At 40.7% G+C, this 9,370-nt stretch overlaps 1 long non-coding RNA gene across 1 annotated transcript; it reads left to right on the top strand.

Moving 5' to 3' along the window:
- The first annotated feature begins 8,484 nt into the window (after positions 1-8,484).
- On the top strand, positions 8,485-9,122 carry LOC103457604 (uncharacterized). Its single transcript, XR_532452.1, has 3 exons — positions 8,485-8,596; positions 8,700-8,904; positions 8,974-9,122. It is a non-coding gene; the product is annotated as an uncharacterized LOC103457604 (long non-coding RNA).
- Positions 9,123-9,370: the final 248 nt, after the last annotated feature.

Below are 9,370 nucleotides of genomic sequence, written 5' to 3'. Positions count from 1 at the left end.
TACCAATTTCGCCTGCCATAATTAAAACAATTCATATGATCTGATTTGATCAATATTTGGAAGCGTAGACAATGCTCAGATCAAAACTGGCTGCATTTCTTTAGAAAGATTAACAAAGAGGGCTACATTGTTCAAAGGATTTAAGTCTTATCTGCAGGGCAGGGTTTCAAGAGAAACCAGGTTCAAATTTAAATGAAATGAAATGCCATCTGACTTATGTAGCACTTTATGAGGACACTCCAAGACAATGAACTCAGTCATTCCCATTCATGCACACATTCACCAGCTGATTGAGCTGAATTGACAGGGAACATTGGGCCCATATATTTCCAGATGGAAACTAACTCCAAACCACTCAGACTTCACCTGAGAGACAGAAGGTCAAATATTTGAGCAGGCAAAGAGACGAGTCATCACACAATGTAGAGCAACATATAAAACATGGAGAATAAGGTGCTCTGGTCATATGAAACCAAAATGTAGCTTTGTGGCCTAGATACAAAGTTACATTTGTATTAAAGATGTTGCAGGAAGTATTAAGGAGGGACAGTGAAGCTAGTTAGAGTAACTGGGGGAATAGTTGGACCTAAAAACTTGAGTCTTTGGCAGTGTTTTGCCTCATAGCAGGACAGTAGCAATAACTCTGCAGCCAAATGCGTTGATCAATCACATAAAATGTCTACAAAATACATTGAAGTTTGTGTTTTTAATGTGATAAGGTGCAGAAATGTTAAAAGTGAATGGGTACTGTTGTACGGCACAGTGCTGGATGCTGGTGAACCTCGGGTTTGTCAGCAACTTTCAGCTGGCTTCACAGGGAGTTTTGTTGTAATTCTGACAGGGATTTGTCAAGAGCTTCTTAAGTTCATTTGAGTCCACTTCTGGAAATCTAGATTTAAGTCAGATAATAAGTGTGAATGACTCATATCCCCTCATGTTTTGTTTTCCCCCCAAACTCTCTAATCAAAGCTTTAGCTGGAAGGTAAATGCTTGACTCAGTCAGTCTGACAACGCAAAGACAAATATTTCTTTCAAGAGTTACTGGAGGCTGAAAGGTCAGATTGAATCTTAGGCGATTTGGGTGGTCAAGAAAATTTACTACAAGCGTGCTGTAATTTTTGAGATTTAATTTATCGTCAAGTCTTGATTGTAAATATAAGCTCATTCTTTTAAAACTGTTGAAAGACCCTGAATATTGTAATTCACTCCTCCTTGGTGAATTACTATTTCCCTATAAATCTCTGCTTGTTATTAGTGGATTGTTGGTTTCTGAATCCAAGATACAGATCCCTCAACTTTTCTTCCATTCTGAAATTGCGATAACTTTTTAAAAAAAGAATATCAAACACAACCGAGGTAAATAACATGAACTACAACAGTAAGCTTTCCTTTTTTTTTCTGGTCCCAGAATGTGTCACACAGTGGAAGAATCAGCCTTCAGCTCGGAGTGTAAATCCAACCTGACAGGACTGCTGAGACGGCTCTGCGTCCACGTCAATGCTCAGAGAACCGCCCGCCTCGACGTCCACACGGCAACAAAGCTCACACAGCGGGGCCTCGACCAATCAGGACTCTCTAAAAGGTGACAGGCCCGGGCCAGGTCTTCTTTTGCTCTCTGTCGCTATGGCTGCTGTGGCGCTTTTTTTGTTTTCCTGAGAGAAACACTGACAGAGCAGAAGAGAGCGAGAGAGAGGGAGACAGAGATGTGCCGGCATACGTACTCGATGTAAATGCCTCTTATGCTCATGTATGTTGAAGACCATAGACAGAGTCGTCATTGTGTCTTTTTCTTGCAACTCTGAAAGATACGTTAGAGGGTGAAGTGTGGAGAAGTGTGTGATTTTCAGTGGGTGGCACATTTGTTTTGAGTTTGCACCCTTTTTTTATTTTTATTTGTGGTTACATCGGAAATATGAGTATATTTGCAGACAACATTTGTCTAGACATTTGTACCGCAAGTAAATTATAACAAGCAACGTTTTAAAATTATTTCCAACTTGTAAAGAGGAAGGGTTTAAATGCAAGATACATTCACGCATCCTTTTATAAACTCTGATCACTTTGCACTTTAAGAAGATACACGCCATCTGATTTGAGGCATCGCATCTGTATGTGTTCTCAATAAAATTTCCACCAAATTCCCTTGAATTATCCTCACTTAGCTGAGGCAGAAAACTTCTGCGAGCAGGGAAATGCCTTTGGAGTCGACAGCCAGCAACAATGGTTGTATTGTGCGTGTGTGAGTGTATCCTGAGCTGACCTCTATTCTTCTTCGGTGCGTGTATTATTGCTGGAGCCTTCTGGAGTCCATCTGGGTGTTTGGATTTGGTCGCTCTGGTTCGTGCCAAGAACAATACTTCTTCCTCCTGCGGCCTGGCCGTTCCGCTGGCACTGACTCGCCTGCAGCTTCACTCTCACATAGTGTCCTGGCACCACACCAGGCCAATTAAGATCCACTGAGTGAGAAAGCCACATCAGTTATAACCTTTGAATATTATCAAGCTCTTTTTTTTTTTTTTACTGGCTTATGTTTTCAAGTAGTGGTATAAGTAGTTTTAAATTGATGCTTCTCCCCCTCAAAATAACTTGTTTTTGTCATCTAGTTTTGGCAAAACAGACAGAAAGGATGAATTTACACAGACAAGACTTTATTAAAGTGAAATAAGGCGATGCCTTATTAAGTTAACATATGGTTAACCAATGTTTTCCTCATGCTGCTTTTTCTTTTCCATCGTCGTGCTTTAGTGTTTAAAATTTATATCAGGTTGACTCCATGTAACTGGACAAACAGAATGCCATGAAATATATTTGCCCCTTGGGAGAGATATCCAAACACTAAGTAATGAATAATTGCAAACAGGGATTAGAAAAGGACACAGGGTTTTTTTTTTAAATATTTTCCATAAATTATCCTGCAAAAGTGTTGCCAGCACTTTTATTCAGTCCTCTTCCTACTCTTAAATACAACCCATGGCAAGTATTTATCTTTTGAAAACCCTGCAGCCATTCTTCTTCCTCCTTCTTCAGAATTATGCTCCACTTTGTTGGTCTATGACACGAGAGTGTACACAAGAAAAATAACATTGAAATTTGTGGTTCTGATGTGCTCCAAAACCAATCTGTGAGTAATCTCATGTTCAGACCTATTCAGAAAACCTTGGTGGTTAGCATGAAAGCCTCTTAAACTATCTTTACAGCTCCTACCATTATGTTTCACTTCTTAGACATGAAGACTTCCTTTGAAAAGGGAGGTTTGTCACGCTCAGGCTGACTGCAGATAAGCATCCTCAAGTGTCCATGTTCAGAGAATGTGGGTAATGTGTGAGATGTGGTGTGCCAGCCAATGTTAGCTACACTTGTAAAGAACAATCGCATGATTATGGGTCATGATAACATACAATATGAGCTGTAAAGGAAAGAACTGAAAAAAGGTTGAGAAATATTCACACCTCCTGAACTTTTCCACATTTTGTCACATCGCAATCACATCCTTTGTCGTATTTCATTGGGATTTTATGTGAAAAAAACAACACAAAGTTGTGTGTAAACTCAAGGTGGAAGGAAAATGACACAAAATTGAAATTCAGAAATCGGAGTCATTATTTTGTAGGAGCATCTTTTGCTGCGAGTCTTTGGTCTTATACCTCTAGCAGATCTAGATACTGAAATCATTGACCAATGAAAATAGCTCAATAGTGACTATAACGTTTTAAGCAATGCCACAAATTATCAAGGCCTGGACTTTCAGCAAACCATTCCAACACATGAATATGCTTTCATCTAAACCCTTTTATCCTCCTAACTTCATCTCTGACCTCTTTGCTGTGTTTCTCAGTGTGCATGATGCCGTTTTGTTCATTAGTTAATGTTCTGTAGTAAACCTCTTACTCTTCCACAGAATGGGTGGATTTATGAGAATAAATTACCCGGGTTTACTCTTCTGAAAGCATCTTGTTGCACTGGATTATATCAGAGCAAAAAGGTATATCAACGCCTTTGAGGTTTTGTTGGTAAAAGAACTGAAAACCATCTTATCATTTACAACTATAAACTTTGTGGTTGTCATGTAAGAAAATGTGAAAAGTTAAAGGTGCGTTAAACTTGCTCCTGCCCCTTCTGTCTTTCAAAATCGTCAAGCACTCAAACCAGTTTCATCACCTCCAGGAATGTGGACGCATATAACCCTCGCTGATCTTTGACATATAAAGCCGCTGCACATTTGGCTCGTCCGATGGACTCATATTTAGCTCATACCCATCAGCTGGCAAAGCATCTCTGCTCAGCTGAGGCAGCCTAAGACAACATCACAGCAGCATGCTCTCTGAGGTTTTCCCACGACCGCTTGTCCTCGACAGCTGGCCTCGACGGTTACAGGGACAGGTGCAAATCTTTCACTATGTAGGCTGCACAGGGTCAGTGCTCCTCCTAGATAATGACCTTGAGTCATTAAGTTAGTGGATAGGATCTCTCTGTTTGCATTAACATTAGCTAACCTTAAAGTGACAAATGACTCAATTGTAAATTAAAGTTTGTACGACTGCATGTGTCCCAATTGCGTCCCCTTGCCAGCAGAGTTACATGGGCGTTGTACTGTAATTTCTATCGCCAGCCACAAGTTGAAGCAGAATTTGATGAGGGGGCCCCACTTACCCGTAGGCACCACTGCACCAACCTACTTAACCGTTTTCATCGTACATATCTTTTTTTTTTTTTTTATGAGTTGGGGAGCAACCAACAACTTATTTAACTTTCTGAAAATCACCCCAGTGAGCTTCAATTACTCAGCATTTGAGTGTTTCAGAAGGTAAAATCAGTAAATAAATTGTGGAGATTGGTGCTTATTTCTGACTAACTGATTTATTCTTGAAGTTTTTTACAGTTTCCATCCAAATCAGCTAGGAAAGAGATGCTACGTTAACTGTCTTCACATTTGTGCATGAAATGGGAATCTGAATAAGAGAAAGCAATAGAAGCTATTACACCAGCAGCATAAAATTATGTCTGATGATATAAGTTGAACTATAAAAACTATGAAAACCTTGCTTATCTACATGAACTACAGTAGCCAGTTCTTTTAAATTTTACATGAATGGTATGTTATGTCTTTCAGTTGTTTAAAAATGTATTTCATTTATTTCAGCCTAATCGTTTTAAGGTCAATTTTACAGCAGGCATTAGCAGTACAAGTTGTCAGCACCAGTTTGCTCGTGACTTGGACCGGCTCCTGCTCAAATGAAAACAGCTTCATATATTTTTAATAAGTATAGGGAGATTAATGTCAGCTTTGGGGGTGGGTTACGGCCCAATGTGAACGTATGATGTGGTGTATTGCAATATTTAAAATCTGTTCTTTATCTCTATAATAATATTCAGTCGTTTGACTCAACCAAACAACAAACTCTATTTGTAGTGCACTTCCATACAACCAGCTGTGCAAGTATATGAGAGTTCTCAGTTTTTCTATCAAGACAACTACTAATCCCTCCGATCAATAATCAGACCATACAAATACTAAACACTGATGAGATCACAAAACTATTGTGTGTGCCAGGCTCACACACACGTATACACGCGCACACACACACACACGCAATAAAAAATAAATAGGCCACAACGTGACCATAAAATAAAAAAAAAAATACTAAAAGACTTTTGCTAACTGTTTCAAATGAACCAGCAGTGCAGAGATCAGAATAAAAAGCCACTTCACATCAGCCAAAATTTTGCTTTCATTAAACCCAAGTAGTTTTGAGGGAGATATGCTGACATCTTTCTTCTCTTCTTTATTCTAAAAGTCCTGTTTGTTTACCATTTGCTTGGTGTCTTCATTCTCTTTCAGTTCACCTGGTAAACAATCTGCATTTTCTGGAATTTTCTCAATTGGTAAGACACTGGTTGAGTTATGGGTTCAGAAAAGTTACGAGAAACTGAGCTTCTTGTGAATTAGATGCAAAAAGACAACGGTGCTTTGGAATTTTAAACTCAATAAACACAATATTGTTATTTTAGAATATATGTCGTATGTTGGAGCTGCCACCCAACTATGTAATTTTTGATTAATTGATGTACAAGTTTCCTTATCTTAGGGTGACATTGGATACATAGAAAGGAATCTGTGTGCTCTCAACAAAATGTTAACATAATAAAAAAAAAACGAAAAAAAAACACTGCAGTGTTTTAAACCTTTTGGGTCATGGTTTTAGTAGCTGGGAATCGATTCCTCTAAAGTTTCCATGCTGGCTTCAGATTCTCGGTTAAACTTGACGCTGGATTATGAAGCAGCACAGATGTGAAATAAAACATAACGGAATTAAAAAAAAACTTTACAGCCCACTCTGAAACTCGTAAAGCTCATTCACTGAGAACCCATAAAATTGCTAAATAGTCCCATCTGAGACCATCTGCCTGTGCTCTCCTACAGCTGAAAGTTCTGACCTTGCTGTTTGGACCACTGACTTTTTGACCCCCCCCGTCAATCCGGCTCTGACCTCTGCACAAGTGCATGAAAGCCCCGGCTTGAGCTGAGTGGCATGCCACAGATACTCGGAGCGTGGGTTTACTTATGGAGCGAGGCGTGCCAGCGACACACACATGGCCAGAGCTGCAGCTGCTGCATGTAAAGCTGTGTGCGCTGTGAGCAAGAGGTGGTTCTGCATACCAGACTGTCACTGAGTGTGGACGTGAAAAGTGGGGCCGACATAGATATGGGTGTGACCGACGTGTGAACGTGTCTCATATGTGCAAGTTTGCATGTTTGCGGTCCGAAAGCCTTAGCTGAGTCTGAGCAATTTGCGATCAGTGTAAATGCCTGGGATGGTCAGCGAGCAATAAGATGCATCCACAAAAATGTGAAATTATTTTGGGGGGGGGGGTCATTAATAGCTTCTTTAAAACTGCTGACGCGAGCAAAAATGCTGTGAGTCTTCAGAAAATAGTGTGACTGCTACAAATGCTGTCCACATGCCACTGCAGCGATAAAAAAAAAAAAAAAAAAGAAGCCACGAGATTGGGTGATAAGCGTGTGTCTGTACACGTTTGGACAATTACAACCCCTGCACCACATGCCAGATAGAGATAAGGTTGCAGGCGTGGTCTGCGTAACATTTGCTCAAGGCGCTGATTGAGATACTCTGTCTTAATAAAGTGGACAGTGCAGCTGGACAATAAGAATGACACCAGGAGTACAGAACGGCACCGAGCGCTTCGGGCTTTGGCATTAAAGGAAGGGGGGAAACAATGTGTGATGTTTCCTTGTCACACAGACCACCATAATGCAGGCTGTGATAAGGGCGATAACAGCCTCCCTGCCATGCTGTGCTATTCTGAGAGGAGTGGGGCTCTGGAAAAACAGGATATCCCCTTTGTTTTGTTGGTGTTGCTTTAAGCAGTTAAAACTCGTAATCTTTCTCATCTGTTTCATTATATGTTATTTTCCCAGGTATTTGCTCTTCTTACAGTATATTAGGAAAAAGGCTGCGCTTCAAGTTATTGTTTTTTCTTTTTTGTGTACATTTTACGAAACTCCTCTAAATTCAAGATGTGGGTCAGAAGGTCACTAAGGCCAGGAAGGAGGTTAAAGGTAGTTATGTGCACAATGGGACCCGAAGACCGTCTTCTGTCAGTTATTAGATCCATCAAACCCCAGTGTGCAGGTGAATGCTTAACAGCTAACAACTAATTTTTCTGGCATAAACTGAACCCTGGGCCAGTCTCACTCAAGTAATTAAAATGATAAAATAAAATGTAGGAGTGAGATAAAAGTCCTTTTTTTTTTTTTTTTTTTTTTTACAGAAGATGGAAAGGGGTGACTGAGACCAATAAGCAATGCAATGTTTGAGGTGATCTTTAAGACTTCAGATTGTAACCGGCTGTTCTGTGTTTCCACGGAACTGCCAGGTCAAGTTTCAGCAACAAGGGAGTTCAAAGAAGTGCTTTACATCAGAAAATCATCATACAGTCACCAATTATGAAACAAGTGATAAACATTACAGTTTGTCAAATGTCATAATCGAAATCTTCAAGCAAGTGCATGTCTATTCTCCTGACCAATGTTCCAAATGCTAGTAATTAAAGGTGGCTCTAAACAGGCCTTGATTTAAAAGGAACTCGGGGTTTTGGCTGTTTTGCAATTTTCTGGAAATTTGTTCTTCAGGCGATAGAAGGCCGACTTTGTAATTGTCTTTAGGTGGCTCTGAAGGTTCAGGTCTGAGTCCATCACCACATCCAGATGTCAGGCCTGATCGCTGGTTTCTAGCTGTAATATCTGAAGCTGTGAACTGACTCTAGATCATCAAAGATATTGACGTCAGTGTGTTTCTGTTCAGCTGGAGAAAGCTAAGCCACATTCGAATTTAATAATAACAACTAATGGAATAACTACAAGAGTCATATTGGAAAAAACGTTTGATCAGGTTCAAATAACCTGTCAGGGTTCCTGTGTGTGTGTGTGTTGAGTGTGAGTGATGCATCTTTTCCAGCGAAGATCTTGGTGAAGAACCTGGGCAGCCTACACGGGTGGATCTCATCAGCCCCATCAGTGTTGGGGATAAAGGAGCAGCAGAACCTTCACTCAGTGCTGGATGATTAACGTGCACCGGTAGTCTCTCTAGCCGTCTCTTGTAGTCTACAGTACTTGTTTTTTGATCCGTCTCTTCAGTATTTTCCAGTGGTTTCAAAGTCCTTGTGTTTGCCATCTCTAGATCAGTTTCTGGATTTTCCAACTGGATCGGTTCCATTGTTTTCTCCTCTTGTGGATCTCACCTGCAAGTCTGCCTGCCCGCTGCTCCCTCCACACCATCGATTCTCTGGTTCCTGAGAGGAGCGTGAGGATGGTGATGACTGGGAGCCATTCTCCACACTGACCTTGGGCACATTCCCCCACGCTTCAACCAGAACCATTCTAAAGTAAGCGTTTCCATATTGTATCGCTGATCACCTCATTTTGGGCCACCAGTAACCTTGCTCTCATTCCAGGCACCTCCGATTCCACTACTCAACCGCTCCTGGAAGGATCAAGGAGAATTGTTTGTCTGTTTTTGGAAGGAAATAAAACCCTTACCTTTATTCAGACTTGTTGATTTTGCATGTGGGTCAGAAGGTTAAAGCCAAACATGGCAGAATCATCCAGCACTGAGTGAAGGTTCTGCTGCTCCTTTATCCCCAACACTGATGGGGCTGATGAGATCCACCCGTGTAGGCTGCCCAGGTTCTTCACCAAGATCTTCGCTGGAAAAGATGCATCATACACACACACACACACACACACAGGAACCCTGGCATAATGTTTCTTTTTAAACAATATTAAGCCAACAAGCACTTTTGGATTTTCATTAACTGTTTTAGAACCCTCTGTGTATTGCTACATGCCTTG

Source organism: Poecilia reticulata, linkage group LG21 (genome assembly GCF_000633615.1).
Source record: "Poecilia reticulata strain Guanapo linkage group LG21, Guppy_female_1.0+MT, whole genome shotgun sequence".
Classification (NCBI taxonomy): domain Eukaryota; kingdom Metazoa; phylum Chordata; class Actinopteri; order Cyprinodontiformes; family Poeciliidae; genus Poecilia; species Poecilia reticulata.
Note: the sequence above shows the minus strand (reverse complement) of the source record. Positions and strands in the feature narration are given on the sequence as shown.